Below are 17,636 nucleotides of genomic sequence, written 5' to 3' on the forward strand. Positions count from 1 at the left end.
TCCAGGGGAGGGAAACCTTTGACCACAGCCGTATGGGTGATTTTTGTTATGATTTTAAAAAGGATCCAAACAACTCTGTGATAATAGCTTCATATGATCTCTATCTGTGAACAAAAGACAGTTTTTGTGGCATTAGCCCAGTAAAGGCTTCTTTCTGGCAACTTGATCATCCAGCTTCATATTGTGCTCCTTGAAACAACCACACCGTCTTTTCCCAGAGCAGCCTGTATTTTTGGTTTTCAATGCATTTACGAATTCATTTTTAATCATGTCCCTGTACAGTATTTATTCCTTTAAAATGATCTGTTCAAAACTTTTTATAGAGTGCATTTTAAAGGCATAAATATTGTACAGGGACATGATTGGTTTTCAATGCATTTACAAATTCATTTTTAATCATGTCCCTGTACAGTATTTATGCCTTTAAAATGCACTCTATAAAAAGAGTTTTGAACAGATCATTTTAAAGGCATAGTACTGTACAGGGACATGATTAAAAATGAATTCGTAAATGCATTGAAAACCAATTAATCCGTTCCGGTGGTCAGAAAAAAGTAAAAAAAAAAAAAAAAGTCTTTGATCTGTTCAAAACTCTTTATAGAGTGCAAAGACTTTTTACTTTTTTCTGACCTCTGTAACGGATTAATTGATTTTCAATGCATTCCTATGGCAAACTGCGTTTCGGTTTACAAACGTTTCGCAGTACGAAAAGTCCCATAGAACGCATTCAATTTGTAAACCGAGGTACGCTGGTATTTAACATAGAACACAATCTACGAGACTGCTAGAACGTTCCGTCAGGTTTCTGTTGCTGTCTGGGTCCCGGTTGAAGAGGTCCACCTCATTTTCTGTCACCATAACATCGGTGTCACCGGCTTTGTTTCCGGTTAAAATGCTTTTTGCGCATAAACTGATTCTGTAACAGGGAATTGTTTTTTGTTTTTTTTTTGTAACGTTTTAGCTGTAAATCTTGTCGTCCCTTTTTTTTTTTTTTTTTTTTTTTGTTTCTTTTTTTGTTTCTTTTTTTGTTTCTTCAGAAAAAATAGATGTGACAGGTCCTCTTTAACAGGTCAGTCTTCCCAAATATTTACTACTGTTGCGGATGCCCCCTCCTGTCACTTGACGAACGGTTCCGTCCATCTGCTGCGGAGGACAAGGTGTTGAGCGTGTGGCAGGGAATGCATTACGTTACATAGCGGCGTGCCATCTGCTGCAGGCAGGCCAGCTCTGGTCACTCGCAGGCTAAGCTGATTTCCCAGCCCTCGGGCCAAAGCCTCAGCGTAGAGCGGCTCATGCTGAGAAGCCGCGATCGCATGACATGTTTGTTTTGAATTTTTTTGCGAAGAATTTCAGCTGCTGCCTACAACGGCGGTCAGGTGACTCTTGTCTACAGGTTTGTTTGTGTTCACAGATAGGAATCAAATGATTTTGAGTCCGTTTTATGCCTATAGATTTTTAAACAGCTTTTTCTTTTTTTTTTTTTTTTCGTTTTGTTTTTTTCTTTGTTATATACATATGGTTGTATTATTTAAATCATAATTTAATAAGTGACAAAGGGTCCCAGAGCTAAATGGGTTAGCTTAAGAGACAACAAGGTGGTTCTTGCTTTGCAGCTCCCTTTGTATGATTGAAACCTCAGAGTAGGACTTCTGATAGGGGAGGAGCCACTGCTGATGATGGATGAATGTGAAAAGATAAAAACCACCTGCTGCCTGAATAGAAGACTGCATATTGTGTGTTATTTATTTCAGGTACTTATATAGCGCCGTCAATTTACACAGCACTTTATATATATTGTACATTCACATCAGTCCCTAACCCTCAAGGGGTGTACAATCTCAGGTCCCTAACCCTCAAGGGGTGTACAATCTCAGGTCCCTAACCCTCAAGGGGTGTACAATCTAAGGTCCCTAACCCTCAAGGGGCGTACAATCTAAGGTCCCTAACCCTCAAGGGGTGTAAAATCTAAGGTCCCTAACCCTCAAGGGGTGTAAAATCTAAGGTCCCTAACCCTCAAGGGGTGTAAAATCTAAGGTCCCTAACCCTCAAGGGGCGTACAATCTAAGGTCCCTAACCCTCAAGGGGCGTACAATCTAAGGTCCCTAACCCTCAAGGGGCGTACAATCTAAGGTCCCTAACCCTCAAGGGGCGTGCAATCTAAGGTCTTTAACCCTCAAGGGGCGTACAATCTAAGGTCCCTAACCCTCAAGGGGCGTACAATCTAAGGTCTCTAACTCACATTCATACATACACATACTAGGGACAATTTAGACAGGATCCAATTAACCTACTAGCATGTCTTTGTGTGGGAGGAACCCGGAGGAAACCCACACAGGCACAGGGAGAACATGCAAACTCCTGGCAGGTGGTGCCGTGGTTGGGTGTTAATCCTGGGTGAAAGTTGTGTGTAAACATAAATAGACCCTCTAGATCAGGGGTCTCCAAACTATGGCCCTCCAGATGTTGAGGAACTCCAAGTCCCATGAGGCCTTGCAAGTCTCTGACAGCCACAGGCAAGACTCCCAGAGGCAGAGGCATGATGGGACTGGTAGTACTTCAACAGCTGGAGGGCTGTAGTTTGGAGACCCCTGGTCTAGGTCAACCTTTCTCCACCTTTTCAACACAAAGGAACCCTTGAAATAACTTTCTGCTAAAATTCCAACTGGTCACTGAACTTCTTGGTAGATCCAACCATCCTTGGAACAGACCAGTCTTTCTCAAGCTTTTCGATACAGAGGAACCCTTGAAATTTTTCCAGTTTCAGAGAAACCTTGCTAAAAATTAAAATATCTACACCTCATGATACATTAATGTGATGGTCAGTGGGAAGAATGCTCTGTACACTTGTGGTCACTGGGAAGAATTACCCCTTTACAGATGGCTAAAAGGATCAATGGTGTCAGTGGAAACTTATCTGAGAGGGAGAAATTGCTCCTTGTTCAAGGAACCCCTAGGAACCTCTGGAGGAAACCTGGTTGAGAAACCCTGGTCGAGATGGCCAAACGTTGGACACTCGACCATCACATCTGTTAGCTTGTTGGACATCTCATTCCAAAACCATAGCTATGTATAGAGGGGTTTCCACATACTTCTGGCCTTAGTGTATGTACAGCGGGCAGTCTAATTTGCTCATTACATACTTGGGCTGCAAGATGGTGATTAAATGTTACCGCTCCCCATCACAATAGTTGTCCTCACAACAGAGCTCAAATATGGAAGTAGCTGTTAAAGCTTCTTAAAAAAATTCTTCTTTAAGAAGATTAATTTATTACCGGGATTTAAAGAGCAGGGGTCTCCAAACTTTCCAAACAGAGGGCCATTTTTCTGTCTTTCAGAATTTAGGAGGGCCACACTGTGGCCAGTGGGAGTAGAAAGAGTCTCATCATTGGTGTCAGTGGGAGGAATGGTGCCCCATCTATGGTCTTAGTGGGAGGAATAGTGCCCCATCTATGGTCTTAGTGGGAGGAATAGTGCCCCAACATTGGTGTCAGTGGAAGGAATAGTGCCCCATCATTGGTATCAGTGGGAGGAATAGTGCCCCAACATTGGTGTCAGTGGGAGGAATAGTGCCCCAACATTGGTATCAGTGGGAGGAATAGTGCCCCATCATTGGTATCAATGGGAGGAATAGTGTCCCATCATTGGTATTAGTGGGAGGAATAGTGCCCCATCATTGGTATCAGTGGGAGGAATAGTGCCCCATCATTGGTATCAATGGGAGGAATAGTGTCCCATCATTGGTATCAGTGGGAGGAATAGTGCCCCATCATTGGTATCAATGGGAGGAATAGTGTCCCATCATTGGTATTAGTGGGAGGAATAGTGCCCCATCTATGGTCTTAGTGGGAGGAATAGTGCCCCAACATTGGTGTCAGTGGAAGGAATAGTGCCCCATCATTGGTATCAGTGGGAGGAATAGTGCCCCAACATTGGTGTCAGTGGGAGGAATAGTGCCCCAACATTGGTATCAGTGGGAGGAATAGTGCCCCATCATTGGTATCAATGGGAGGAATAGTGTCCCATCATTGGTATTAGTGGGAGGAATAGTGCCCCATCATTGGTATCAGTGGGAGGAATAGTGCCCCATCATTGGTATCAATGGGAGGAATAGTGTCCCATCATTGGTATCAGTGGGAGGAATAGTGCCCCATCATTGGTATCAGTGGGAGGAATAGTACCCCATCATTGGTATCAGTGGGGGGGGAATAGTACCCCATCATTGGTATCAGTGGGAGGAATAGTGCCCCATCATTGGTATCACTGTGAGGAATAGTGCCCCATCGTTGGTGTCAGTGGGAGGAATAGTGCCCCATCGTTGGTGTCAGTGGGAGGAATAGTGCCCCATCATTGGTGTCAGTGGGAGGAATAGTACCCCATCATTGGTGTCAGTGGGAGGAATAGTGCCCCATCATTTGTATCAGTGGGAGGAATAGTGCCCCATCATTGGTATCAGTGGGAGGAATAGTGCCCCATCATTGGTATCAGTGGGAGGAATAGTGCCCCATCATTGGTGTCACTGTGAGGAATAGTGCCCCATCATTGGTGTCAGTAGGAGGAATAGTGCCCCGTCGGTGGGGTCAGTCGGAGGACTAGTATCCCTAGGGCCAGATAAAGACAAGCAAAGGGCTGCAGTGTGGAGACCACTGTTACAGGGCTCCATCAATTTATGTGATGCTTTGCCTACCATGCATTCACATCAGTCCCTGTCCTCGAAGAACCATCCATATCATCCCTCATTCCTAGCTTTATGATTCATCTACATTACATTTTTAGAACTCGTCTTTGAAATATTTATTTTCATTTGTTTTCAGGTGGTCACATGACCACTAACCCTCCACCTCTGTGGCTTGCAGAGGGAGAGGCAGGTGGAGCTTGACTTTAAAACAGTATCCATTGAGCTGTGCCTAATGTGAGTAAATGGAAAAAAAAAAAAAAAGTATGCATGTGCAGTAGATGTCTGTGTCATAAAGGCACATACAAAATAGAGATCAAATCTGATGTGCGGAGAGAAGATGAATAAGTAATGAAGAGCTGATATTTCCAGTTCCCGACAACACTCTGGGAATAGCTGCTGAGCAGCGTTGTTGGGCCAGCATAGGAAATCAGATGAAAGTAATTCTGGGTTTATATCTGTGTTTTGGGAATGTGCGCAACTCATGCGCTTTCCCAACATGCAGTGTGCTGTCCTTTAGCAGACGCTGCTTCACCTCAGCCATCTGGCGGCGCTTGAGGGCGGCACCCCGGGGCATGTGCGGCGTTTCAGGGTGGTGGCAGCCTGGGGCATGCGCTGCGCTTGAGGGTTGCTGCCCGCCCGGGGAATGCGCGGCGCTTGAGGGTTGCTGCCCCAGGCGCTTGAGGGCTGCTGCCCGCTCGGGGCATGCGCGGCACTTGAGGGCGGTGGCAGCCCGGGGTATGCGCTGAGCTTTAGTGTGGTGGCAGCTCGGGGCATGCTCGGCGCTTGAGGGTGGTTGCAACCTGGGGCATGCGCGGCGCTTGAGGGTTGCGGCGCTTGAGGGCGGTGGCAGCCCGGGGCATGCGTGCCGCTTGAGGGCGGTGGCAGCCCGGGGCATGCGTGCCGCTTGAGGGCGGTGGCAGCCCGGGGCATGCGTGCCGCTTGAGGGCGGTGGCAGCCCGGGGCATGCGTGCCGCTTGAGGGCGGTGGCAGCCCGGGGCATGCGTGCCGCTTGAGGGCGGTGGCAGCCCGGGGCATGCGTGCCGCTTGAGGGCGGTGGCAGCCCGGGGCATGCGTGCCGCTTGAGGGCGGTGGCAGCCCGGGGCATGCGTGCCGCTTGAGGGCGGTGGCAGCCTGGGGCTTGAGGGCGGTGGCAGCCTGGGGCTTGAGGGCGGTGGCAGCCCGGGGCATGCCTGGGGCTTGAGGGCGGCGGCAGCCCGGGGCAAGCGCGGGGCTTGAGGGCGGCGGCAGCCCGGGGCAAGCGCGGGGCTTGAGGGCGGCGGCAGCCCGGGGCAAGCGCGGCGCTTGAGGGTTGTGGCAGCCCGGGGCTTGAAGGTGGTGGCAGCCCGGGGCATGCGCGGCGCTTGAGGGTGGTCGCAGCCCGGGGCATGCGCGGCGCTTGAGGGTGGTCGCAGCCCGGGGCATGCGCGGCGCTTGAGGGTGGTCTCAGCCCGGGACATGCGCGGCGCTTGAGGGTGGTGGCAGCCCGGGGCTTGAGGGTTGTGGCAGCCTGGGGCATTCCCGGGGCTTGAAGGTGGTGGCAGCCCGGGGCATGCGCGGCGCTTGAGGGTGGTCTCAGCCCGGGGCATATGCGGCACTTGAGGGTGGTGGCAGCCCGGGGCATGCAGGGTGCAGTGAAGTGGGAGGTTGCTCTGATGCCTCCTGAGATGTGACACCTCCATATACTAGGTGCCTTGGGCTGACTTTATATCAGGTCTATCAATTTGCAGTGCAGTGCTGAAAGTTTGTACATTCTCCAGCAGTTTCGGAACGATTGCAGGGATTGCACTTCACCCACCTATGTGTCTGACTTGTCATACTCCCAGCCGCTTGTAGGCAAATGTCACCCGGCTGTCAGCTTGTCCCTGGAATCTTCTTGCCAGCAGCAAGACGTCTGCGCAGACATTACACCACCGTAGGGGATACCGCTAAGCGTTTTCTCTTTGCATTTTGCTTTGGTAAGGAAATCTATTCAGCAAAAAGCAGAGAATCAGGATATTTCTCAGAATGCAGAGAAGGAGAATATATTTATATTTTTAGTCCCAAAGGAAGATTGTGTATTTTTTGTAAGTTCAGCTATCAGGTAGTTATTGTAAAAGTGTAAACCTGACAACAAAAATATATAATGTATTGCAGCCTTACATGTCCTTAGATGCGGTGGCTGCATTCATTTTCTTTCTTCAGTTTTTTTTCTTACCTGTCCTTTCACTTGGTGATCCTGACTGTAGCATACTTCCTGTCCTAGGGTGACAACGTACACTCAGTTTACTACACCTGTAGAGCATGTTGTCACTTTTTGGATTTCCTAATTTGCATATCATGGTGGAAAGAGAGCTGTAAATAAGACTGAATGCAGACTGGGTTCTCTATGATGCCTTTTCTCCTAGAGGAGTTGAGCAGCTGGGAAATGTGGTAAAAAAGGCTGCAATTTTTTTTTGCATGCATGTTCATGCACGTTGATGTGCGTTCATGTGCCCGGCATTAATGCATGCTATTGGTCTGAATGTTGATTTTGACCATTAGAATGTATTGGTGCATAAATAGGCCTAGTGCTAATGCTTGTTTATGCATTTTTAGGCGGTTTTACGCTCAAAAGCTCCTCCCCTTTTAATGCGACTTTTGGTGAGTTTTTCTGCCTCTAAAGTCCTGTAAATGACTAGTGTGCATGGATACTTGGGGGCTTATTTACTAAGGGCTCATGTACACTGCAGCTGATAAACTCGCATTTAGGAGCTGTTCAGCGCTTTTTCCAGCAGCCCCTGAACTCTCCCTAATGTTCTCCTATGTGTCCATGTACACATCTTCGTTTACAGACGTTTTTTTGAACGCAGAAAACTTGCATTCAGCAGTAGATTTTATCAGCGTTTCAAACGCAAAACGCAGCTAACAGCATTTATAGGCGTTTGCAATTTTTTTTTGTAACTCTTCCATTTCCAGATGCTGTCCAGAGCCTTTTTTTCATCATGAAAAATGCATGCAAAGCGTTTTCCCGGTACTCAAATGGACCCGGTACACCATACTTTGAGGTTTTGCAAGAAATAAAAAATATGTTAGACACGGCTGCAATAATTTCTGCACAGAAATGAGCCGGAACACATCCAAACATCACGAAAAAAGACAACTAATCTAAACAAATACTGCCATCTCTGCTTCTGCTCTCTCTATTCCTCTCAAAATGTCTGAAATCGTTATTTTTTTTACTGTTTTTCAGTGCATTTTGGTTATCTTTAACCACCTTCTGCCCGCCATATAGTACAATGACGGGAGCAAGGTGGTTCTCTCGTTCTGATATGACGTCCTTCCATTTTCTCCGTGCATGTGCGGCTCAGGGAGCGCGCGGTGATCGCCGGTGCGCTGTGTCCCTCGGACACAGCGGATCACGGAGAGAGCCGAAGATGTCGGCTCGGTCATGTGATCAGCTGTGTCCAATCACAGCTGATCACATGTAAAGACGGAAATGCCGGTTATCTGCATTTCTCTGACAGCTCGAGAGGAGAGCTGGTAATTGGCATTCCGCGGAGGGGACATGTACACTGATCATCAGGGCACTGATGATCAGTGTGCCCTGATGATCAGTGTGGCCCCAAAAGTGCTACCTGTCAGTGTCCATCAGTGCCAGCAGTCGGTGCTCCTCAGTGCCACGTGCCAGTGCCCATCAGTGCCACATATCAGTGCCCATCTGAGCTGCCTTTCAATGTCACCTAACAGTGCCAGTCAGTGCCGCCTATCAGTGCCATATATCAGTGATGTCTTTCAGTGCCCATCAGTGCAACATACCAGTGCCACCTATCAGTGCCCATCACTGCAGCCTCATTAGCGCACATCAGTGAAGGAGAAAAATCACTTATTTACAAAATTGTATAACAAAAACTAAGAAAAACGTTTTTTCCCCCCCAAAATTTCAGTGGTTTTTGGTTCGTTTAAGGAAAAGTAAAAAACGCAGAGGTGATTAAACACCACCAAAATAAAGCTCTATCTGTCACAAAAAAATGATAAAACTTTCATATGGGTACAGTGTTGCATGACCGCGCAATTGTCATTCAAAGTGTGACAGCGCTGAAAGCTGGAAATTGGCCTGGGCAGGAAGGGGGTTAAAGTGCCCTGTAGGCGAGGGGTTAAAAAACGCTTCTAAACACAAACTCTCATAAACGCGGTATGCAAATGCGGCTAAACAGACGTTTTTTACCCCACATTTTCCAGCAGTCAGATCCCATCGTTCAGAAGTGTCCCGTGTACATGGGGCCTAAAACTGAAGAGTGCAAAATCTGGTGAATCTGCACAAAAACCAATCGGCTTCCAGGTTTTATTGCCAAAGCTTAATTGAACAAGCCGAATTTAGAAGCTGATTGGCTGCCATGCACAGCTGCACCAGATTCTGAGTTCACCAGTTTTAGTAAATCTACCCCTTTGGTTCACGTGGAGAGGCGTTTAGAGGCAGAGATTTAAAAAAAAAAAAAAAAAAAGCTCAAACGCCTCAAAAGCAACATTTTTAAGCTCAAATGTGCATGATGCCTAATACTGACAACAGTCAGTGGGGGGCAAAGGGCACAGGAAGTCATCAGCCAACCGCTGGCAGGCAGGTTTGCACTTATTTAGCAGATTTAACAAAACACTTTCACTGGTATATTTAGTCAGTTAGTGTCAGATTGCCCGCTTCACTTTCACAGTCCCACTATAAGTTGCTGATTGCCGCCATTCCTAGTGTTAGAAAAACAATAGTTGGAGTATAAATACCATTGTTTGTAGACGCTAAAACTTTCACACAAACCAATCAATATACACTTAGTGGGATTTTTTTTTTTCTTTTTTACAAAGACGTAGCAGAATACATTTTGCCCTAAATTTATGAAGAAATTAGATTTTTTTAATATTATTTATTGGATATGCTTTTTATTATAATACAGGATTTATATATTATTATTATACAGGATTTATATTGCGCCAACAGTTTGCGCAGCGCTTTACAATATAAGGGAGACAGTACAACTACAATACATTTCAGTACAGGAGGAATAGGAGGGTCCGGCTCGTGGAGCTTACAATCTAAAGGAAGGGGGAGGTGATACAAAAGGTGATAGCTGCGGGGGATGATCTGGTGGAGGTGATTCAAGTACAGTTTTTAGGTGGAGGTGGGGTAGGCTTCCCTGAAGAAGTGCGTTTTCAAAGATCGTCTAAAGGCAGACAGGGTGGGGGATGACCGGACATACTGTGGTAGGGAGTTCCAGAGGATGGGAGAGGCTCTGGAGAAGTCCTGGAGGCGAGCGTGGGAGGAGGTGATGAGGGAGCTAGAGAGGAAGATATCTTGGGAGGAGCGGAGTGGGCGATTTGGGCGGCATCTGCGGATGAGGTTGGCAGTGTTGAGGATGGCTTTGTAAGCTGTAGTTAGTATTTTGAATTTTATACCTTGGGTTAGTGGAAACCAATGAAGGGTTTGGCAGAGAGGGGCAGCAGTTGCTGATCGGTTGGTAAGGAGGATGAGTCTAGCAGCAGTCGCTGATCGGTTGGTAAGGAGGATGAGTCTAGCAGCAGTCGCTGATCGGTTGGTAAGGAGGATGAGTCTAGCAGCAGTCGCTGATCGGTTGGTAAGGAGGATGAGTCTAGCAGCAGTCGCTGATCGGTTGGTAAGGAGGATGAGTCTAGCAGCAGTCGCTGATCGGTTGGTAAGGAGGATGAGTCTAGCAGCAGTCGCTGATCGGTTGGTAACATTTATGAGTCTAGCAGCAGTCGCTGATCGGTTGGTTGGTGTATGAGTCTAGCAGCAGTCTCTGATCGGTTGGTAAGGAGGATGAGTCTTGCAGCAGTTGCTGATCGGTTGGTAAGGAGGATGAGTCTAGCAGCAGTCGCTGATCGGTTGGTAACATTTATGAGTCTAGCAGCAGTCGCTGATCGGTTGGTTGGTGTATGAGTCTAGCAGCAGTCTCTGATCGGTTGGTAAGGAGGATGAGTCTTGCAGCAGTTGCTGATCGGTTGGTAAGGAGGATGAGTCTAGCAGCAGTCGCTGATCGGTTGGTAACATTTATGAGTCTAGCAGCAGTCGCTGATCGGTTGGTTGGTGTATGAGTCTAGCAGCAGTCGCTGATCGGTTGGTTGGTGTATGAGTCTAGCAGCAGTCGCTGATCGGTTGGTTGGTGTACGAGTCTAGCAGCAGTCGCTGATCGGTTGGTAAGGAGGATGAGTCTTGCAGCAGTTGCTGATCGGTTGGTAAGGTGGATGAGTCTAGCAGCAGTCGCTGATCGGTTGGTAAGGTGGATGAGTCTAGCAGCAGTCGCTGATCGGTTGGTAAGGAGGATGAGTCTAGCAGCAGTCGCTGATCGGTTGGTAAGGTGGATGAGTCTAGCAGCAGTTGCTGATCAGTAACATTTATGAGTCTAGCAGCAGCATTCATAATAGACTGAAGGGGGGATAGCCTGTGTAACTGTAGACCAGTGAGGAGGGAGTTGCAGTAATCAAGGCAGGTTTTATAGGAGAAAGTAAAAAATATAATTTCGGGTTTTTTTTAGGGTTTTTTTTTTTTTCTTCTTCAAAGTAGTGCAGGAACCTTTTTAAAGTCGCAGCGATTTTGAAAAGGTTTGTACACTACTTTGGGTGCGACTGAATGCCAGAGAATGTAAAATTGCATCAAAGTCACACTCAATACTTTCCTATTGGCAAAAAAAAAAAAAAGCAAAACGCATCAAAAACTCGTGTTCAAAAGCACAAAATGCGCCGGGTAAAAAAGCATGAATTGCAACGTGTATAGATGGGAACCAGGCCTTAGGAAATCTTGCTTTTTTTGTGGACTTAACCTCCTAAGACTTCATGCATTGAATTCCATGGCAGCTGAACAATGAGGCTCCCAGTGTTGTGACACTTGACAAAGGTCTTGTTGGAGCCGTGCAGCGTGTGCCTAGTACAATAGCAGTCATGTGCTATGAAAAGAGATACCCGGCGCTGGTTGGTTTGTGTGGATGGTGGGCGTGGCCTGAGCCCTTGTAAACACTGGTTGTAAGTGACGGGGGGGGGGGGGAGTCCAGCATGCAGCCTCAGCACTGTCCTCCACAATATTCTATTTCATATCGGAGACCCTGAGCATTGTTTGGTGAGAGGGAGGCATCCAGCAGCTGAACATGCCAGCGTGCCGGGGTGTGGGCTGTGCGAATAGCGCTTTGTCTCCCCCCTTAAAGCAGAACTCCGGTCAAAACTTTTTTTTTTTTTTCCCCCATGCAGAGGGGCTGTGCCCCTACTGCATGGGTTATGTTCTGGTTTTGTCCAGGAAAAATCTGTACTGAACCAGTCCTCCGATCCTTCGGAAAACTGCGCTACCCCATGTCTAGTGATGGACTGTTCCTGCTGTCCCTGTGTCCATAGCCGGTCTATGGGCATAATGATGTCAGGAACAACCCATTCACTAGACTGCTAGTGTGCAGGGGGGCAGGAGCGGCTGCTCATGCGCTTGGAGGATTTGTGGATTAGGTGAGTATATTTTTGCTTTCAGAGCCCCTATACAAAAATTAGCATTACTTTCCCATACAGTGGGGTGGTGCCCCCCCCCCCCCCGCATAGATTAAGTTCTGGTTTTGTCCAAGTGCTCGGGGAAAAGCTGTACTGAACTGTTCCTCAGATCCTCTGGAAAATTGCGCTCCCCCAGTTCTGGTTTTGTCCTGGTGTTTGGGGAAAAGCTGTACTGAACCGTTCCTCCGATCCTCTGGAAAATTGCGCTCCACCAGTTTTGGTTTTGTCCAGGGGCTCAGGGAAAAGCTGTACTGCACCATTCCTCCGATCCTCCGGAAAACTGCGCTCCCCCCAGGTCTAGTAATGGACTGTTCCTGCTGTCCTTGTGTCCATAGCCGGTCTATGGGCATAATGACGTCAGGAACAACCCATTCACAAGACTGCTAGCATGCAGGTAGGGCAGGAGCGGCCGCTCGTGCGCTCGGAAGATTGGCGGATTAGGTGAGTATATTTTTGCTTTCAGAGCCCCTATACAAAAATGAGCATTACTGTCCCATACAGTGGGGTGGTGCCCCCCCCCCCCCCCCGCATAGATTAAGTTCTGGTTTTGTCCAAGTGCCCAGGGAAAAGCTGTACTGAACTGTTCCTCAGATCCTCTGGAAAATTGCGCTCCCCCAGTTCTGGTTTTCTCCAGGGGCTCAGGGAAAAGCTGTACTGCACCATTCCTCCAATCCTTCAGAAAACTGCGCTCCCCCATGTCTAGTGATGGGCTGTTCCTGCCGTCCTCACGTCCATAGCTGGTCTATGGGCATAATGACGTCAGGAATAACCCATTCACAAAACTTCTCCGATCCTCTGGAAAACTGCGCTCCCCCAGTTCTGGTTTTGTCCAGGGGCTCAGGGAAAAGCTGTACTGAACCATTCCTCTGATCCTCTGGAAAATTGCGCTCCCCCAGTTCTGGTTTTGTCCAGGGGCTCAGGGAAAAGCTGTACTGAACCATTCCTCCGATCCTCCGGAAAACTGCGCTCCCCCATGTCTAGTAATAGACATAATGACAGGCATATTGACATCAGGAACAACCCAATCACAAGACTGCTAGTGTGCGGGGGGGGTTCAGGAGCGGCTGGCCGTGCGCTCGGAGGACTTGTGGATTAGGTGAGTATATTTTTACTTTCAGAGCCCCTAGACAAAAATGAGCATTATCTTCCCATGGAGAGGGGCTGTGCCTGCACTGCATAGGTTAAGTGCTGGTTTTGTCCAGGGGCTCAGGGGAAAGCTGTACCGAACCATTCCTCCTATCCTCTGGAAAACTGCACTCCCCCATGTCTAATAATGGGCTGTTCCTGCCGTCCTCACGTCCATAGCCAGTCTATGGGCATAATGACGTCGAGAACAACCCATTCACAAGACTGCTAGCATACGGGGGGGCAGGAGCGGCCGGTCGTGCGCTTGGAGGATTGGCGGATTGGCGGATTAGGTGAGTATATTTTTGCTTTCCGAGCCCCTAGACAAAAACGAGCATTATTTCCCATACAGTAGGGCTGTGCCTGCACCGCATGGGAAAATAATAATCATTTTGCCCATAATTCTTCTTTTAGAGCCAGTTCACACTACAAAAATGCATTCCGGATACGTTTATGTTCACACCACACTCGGTTTTGGTGCAGTTTTGGTGCAGTTTGCTATGTTCCGTTATGGTTCTGTGCAAAGAAAATGCAGAATGTTCTTTTTTTTTTTTTTTTTTTTTTTTTTTTCTTCCTGCACCAGGAACTGACTGCACTAGTGTGAACCAGGGCCATTGGAATACATGGAAAACACTGTGCATGCATTTTTGATGCAGAAAAACAGCACTGTGAACTAGCCCATGACGTAAAAGCTGTGTCTTGTCACATTCGGAGTCATTGTAATATACGCACCTTGAAGGGTACCTGTCACCAAAAAGGTTGCAGACCAGCTAAAATACCATTGAAGGTGTTTTATGATATCTGGCAAATTAAAAAAAAAAAAAAAAAAAAAGTAGTTCATCCAGCCTGAAATCTTGTGATCTGATATCTTCATGTACTCTGTCTGCAGACTGTTATCAGGTAGCATTGTTCCCAGATATCCCTGTGGATTACACAACACCTCCCCCTGTTATGGAGAAGAAGGGGATGGTGTCCTAACACACTGCCTGTCGTTTGGTGAAAGTGATGCTCAGAGTACGGTTGTCACCCTAGGAAAGGAAGTGAGGTAATGGCAGGATCACTAAAAAAACAGGAAAAAAGTGAAAAAAAAAACTTATACAACCACCACATCTAGGAACCTGTAAACTGCAATACTGTCAATGTTTGACACACTTTAAAACCCATTCACTATATTCTCATGTAAGAGTCAACATCTTCATGTATTATTTTATCAATAATAAAAATTATGATGAAAATCTAAAGAAAACAGCAATAAAAAAATAATCCAATATTTCTATTCTAAGATGACAATTCATCTTCTTTGTCGTCGTCGTCATCAAATAATTATTTTTATTTTTACTATTAGATTATTTTTATTTCTGTTATTAGATTATTATTTAGATCATTTTATTATTATTATTATTATTATTATTAATAATAATAATAATAATAATAATAATAATAATAATTAATAATAACCGTCATTAATACTACTATTACTATTAATAGTTATAATATCAATGAAGTCCTGCTTCACAGTAGTGCGATTTTAGTTGCAACTTGGGTCGCACCGAAAAGCATGACAATGGAAATCATTGATTTTAGTGGTGCCTGTTCACATCGACTTTGGGGAGGGTTCAGGTGCTACTTTGGTGTGATTTTTTTTTTGGTGAAAAAAGATGCAAAAGAAATGCTAGCAAATGCGGGAAAACGCCACTAAATGATAATGCCCCAACGACTTCAATAGAAACGCATCAAAAATGCATGTACTTGTGTTTTTGATCTATTTTGGCAGTTTTCTATGGCATCATTCTCCTACAAAAAAAACACATAATAAAAAAACACATTGCAAAATTGCACTGAAACTCCGATCAAGCTGCAGCAGCATTCGTATAAAGCTAGCGTACATCCGCAGGTTTTATTTCAATAATTCCTGGTGATCCTGTTTCTTTTATAGAGTGACCACGCTCTGTCTTTATCCCCCAGTTGGGCTCCTGTGTTGTCATCCTGTCACATGGGCTTTTGATGGAGACTAGAAATGGCCGATTTCATACACATTACTGGGTCCACTGATGTCACCATGTAGAGATCCTCCCTGAGAAATGCCATGTAGCCTTCAGTATGTGTAGACTGGAAGTTGCTGGAAAGAGGCCGTAGGAAATCAGCAGTGCTGAGATGTAAAAAAAAGTGAAAAGTCTTTTTTTTTTTAAATATATACATGCATGTATGTGTATGTATATATATTATGTCTCACTGTGTGTGTGTGTGTGTGTGTGTGTGTATATATATATATATATATATATGTGTGTGTGTGTGTGTGTGTGTGTGTGTGTGTATATATATATATATATATATATGTGTGTGTGTGTATATGTACAGTCAGGTCCATAAATATTGGGACATTGACACAATTCTAACATTTTTGGCTCTATACACCACCACAATTGAGGGTATTTACATCCAAATCAGGTGAACGGTGTAGGAATTACAACAGTTTGCATATGTGCCTCCCACTTGTTAAGGGACCAAAAGTAATGGGACAATTGGCTTCTCAGCTGTTCCACGGCCAGGTGTGTGTTATTCCCTCATTATCCCAATTACAATGAGCAGATAAAAGGTCCAGAGTTCATTTCAAGTGTGCTATTAGTATTTGGAATCTGTTGCTGTCAACTCTCAAGATGAGATCCAAAGAGCTGTCACTATCAGTGAAGCAAGCCATCATTAGGCTGAAAAAACAAAACAAACCCATCAGAGAGATAGCAAAAACCTTAGGCGTGGCCAAAACAACTGTTTGGAACATTCTTAAAAAGAAGGAACGCACCGGTGAGCTCAGCAACACCAAAAGACCCGGAAGACCACGGAAAACAACTGTGCTGGATGACCGAAGAATTCTTTCCCTGGTGAAGAAAACACCCTTCACAACAGTTGGCCAGATCAAGAACACTCTCCAGGAGGTAGGTGTATGTGTGTCAAAGTCAACAATCAAGAGAAGACTTCACCAGAGTGAATACAGAGGGTTCACCACAAGATGTAAACCATTGGTGAGCCTCAAAAACAGGAAGGCCAGATTAGAGTTTGCCAAACGACATGTAAAAAAGCCTTCACAGTTCTGGAACAACATCCTATGGACAGATGAGACCGACATCAACTTGTACCAGAGTGATGGGAAGAGAAGAGTATGGAGAAGGAAAGGAACTGCTCATGATCCTAAGCAGACCACCTCATCAGTGAAGCATGGTGGTGGTAGTGTCATGGCGTGGGCATGTATGGCTGCCAATGGAACTGCTTCTCTTGTATTTATTGATGATGTGACTGCTGACAAAAGCAGCCGGATGAATTCTGAAGTGTTTCGGGAATATTATCTGCTCATATTCAGCCAAATGCTTCACAACTCATTGGACGCTTCACAGTGCAGATGGACAATGACCCAAAGCAGACTGCAAAGGCAATAAAGAATTTTTTAAGGGAAAAAAGTGGAATGTTATGCAATGGCCAAGTCAATCACCTGACCTGAATCCGATTGAGCATGCATTTCACTTGCTGAAGACAAAACTGAAGGGAAAATGCCCCAAGAACAAGCAGGAAGTGAAGACAGTTGCAGTAGAGGCCTGGCAGAGCACCACCAGGGATGAAACCCAGCGTCTGGTGATGTCTATGCATTCCAGACTTCAGGCTGTATTTGACTGCAAAGGATTTGCAACCAAGTATTAAAAAGTGAAAGTTTGATTTATGATTATTATTCTGTCCCATTACTTTTGGTCCCTTAAAAAGTGGGAGGCACATATGCAAACTGTTGTAATTCCTACACCGTTCACCTGATTTGGATGTAAATACCCTCAAATTAAAGCTGACAGTCTGCAGTTAAAGCACATCTTGTTTATTTCATTTCAAATCCATTGTGGTGGTGTATAGAGCCAAAAATGTTAGAATTGTGTCCATGTCCCAATATTTATGGACCTGACTGTGTGTGTGTGTGTGTATATATATATGTGTGTGTGTGTGTGTGTGTGTGTGTGTATATATATATTAGACAGTTGTTTGGCAGACTAAATCTCCTTTGGTGTATTTTTGCAGCTTGAGCTGCCTGGCTAGTCCTCTCTCTTCACTCATTTCTGAGTCAGTAACCCAGACCAAGGAAGCAAGTCATGAGCTTCACTCTCTACGTACTTGTTTTTGGGCTCTGGTTCAAAGCATTGGTTCCAGAGGATCGGCATATGACAGCCAGGAAGTTAGCATTACCAATGGATGTCATCGGTGGCCGCCAGCAGTTTTTTAGGTTATATCAATTTTTTTTTTTTATTCTGCAAAGCCGGAGTTTTCCTTTAAGGAACTGAGGGGAGAAAGCCGCAGCCGCCGTCTCGATGTTGTT

The 17,636-nt window shown here is 45.9% G+C and overlaps 1 protein-coding gene across 1 annotated transcript in view; it reads left to right on the forward strand.

Annotated features, from left to right (window-relative positions):
• LOC149450916 (OTU domain-containing protein 7B-like) overlaps positions 1-17,636 on the forward strand; it is a 138,741-nt gene that overhangs the window by 39,928 nt on the left and 81,177 nt on the right. The gene's annotated exons all lie outside the window — the stretch shown is intronic.

Source organism: Staurois parvus, unplaced genomic scaffold (genome assembly GCF_062004578.1).
Source record: "Staurois parvus isolate SC_StPar_1 unplaced genomic scaffold, SC_StPar_1.0 ptg000559l, whole genome shotgun sequence".
Taxonomy (NCBI): Eukaryota; Metazoa; Chordata; class Amphibia; order Anura; family Ranidae; genus Staurois; species Staurois parvus.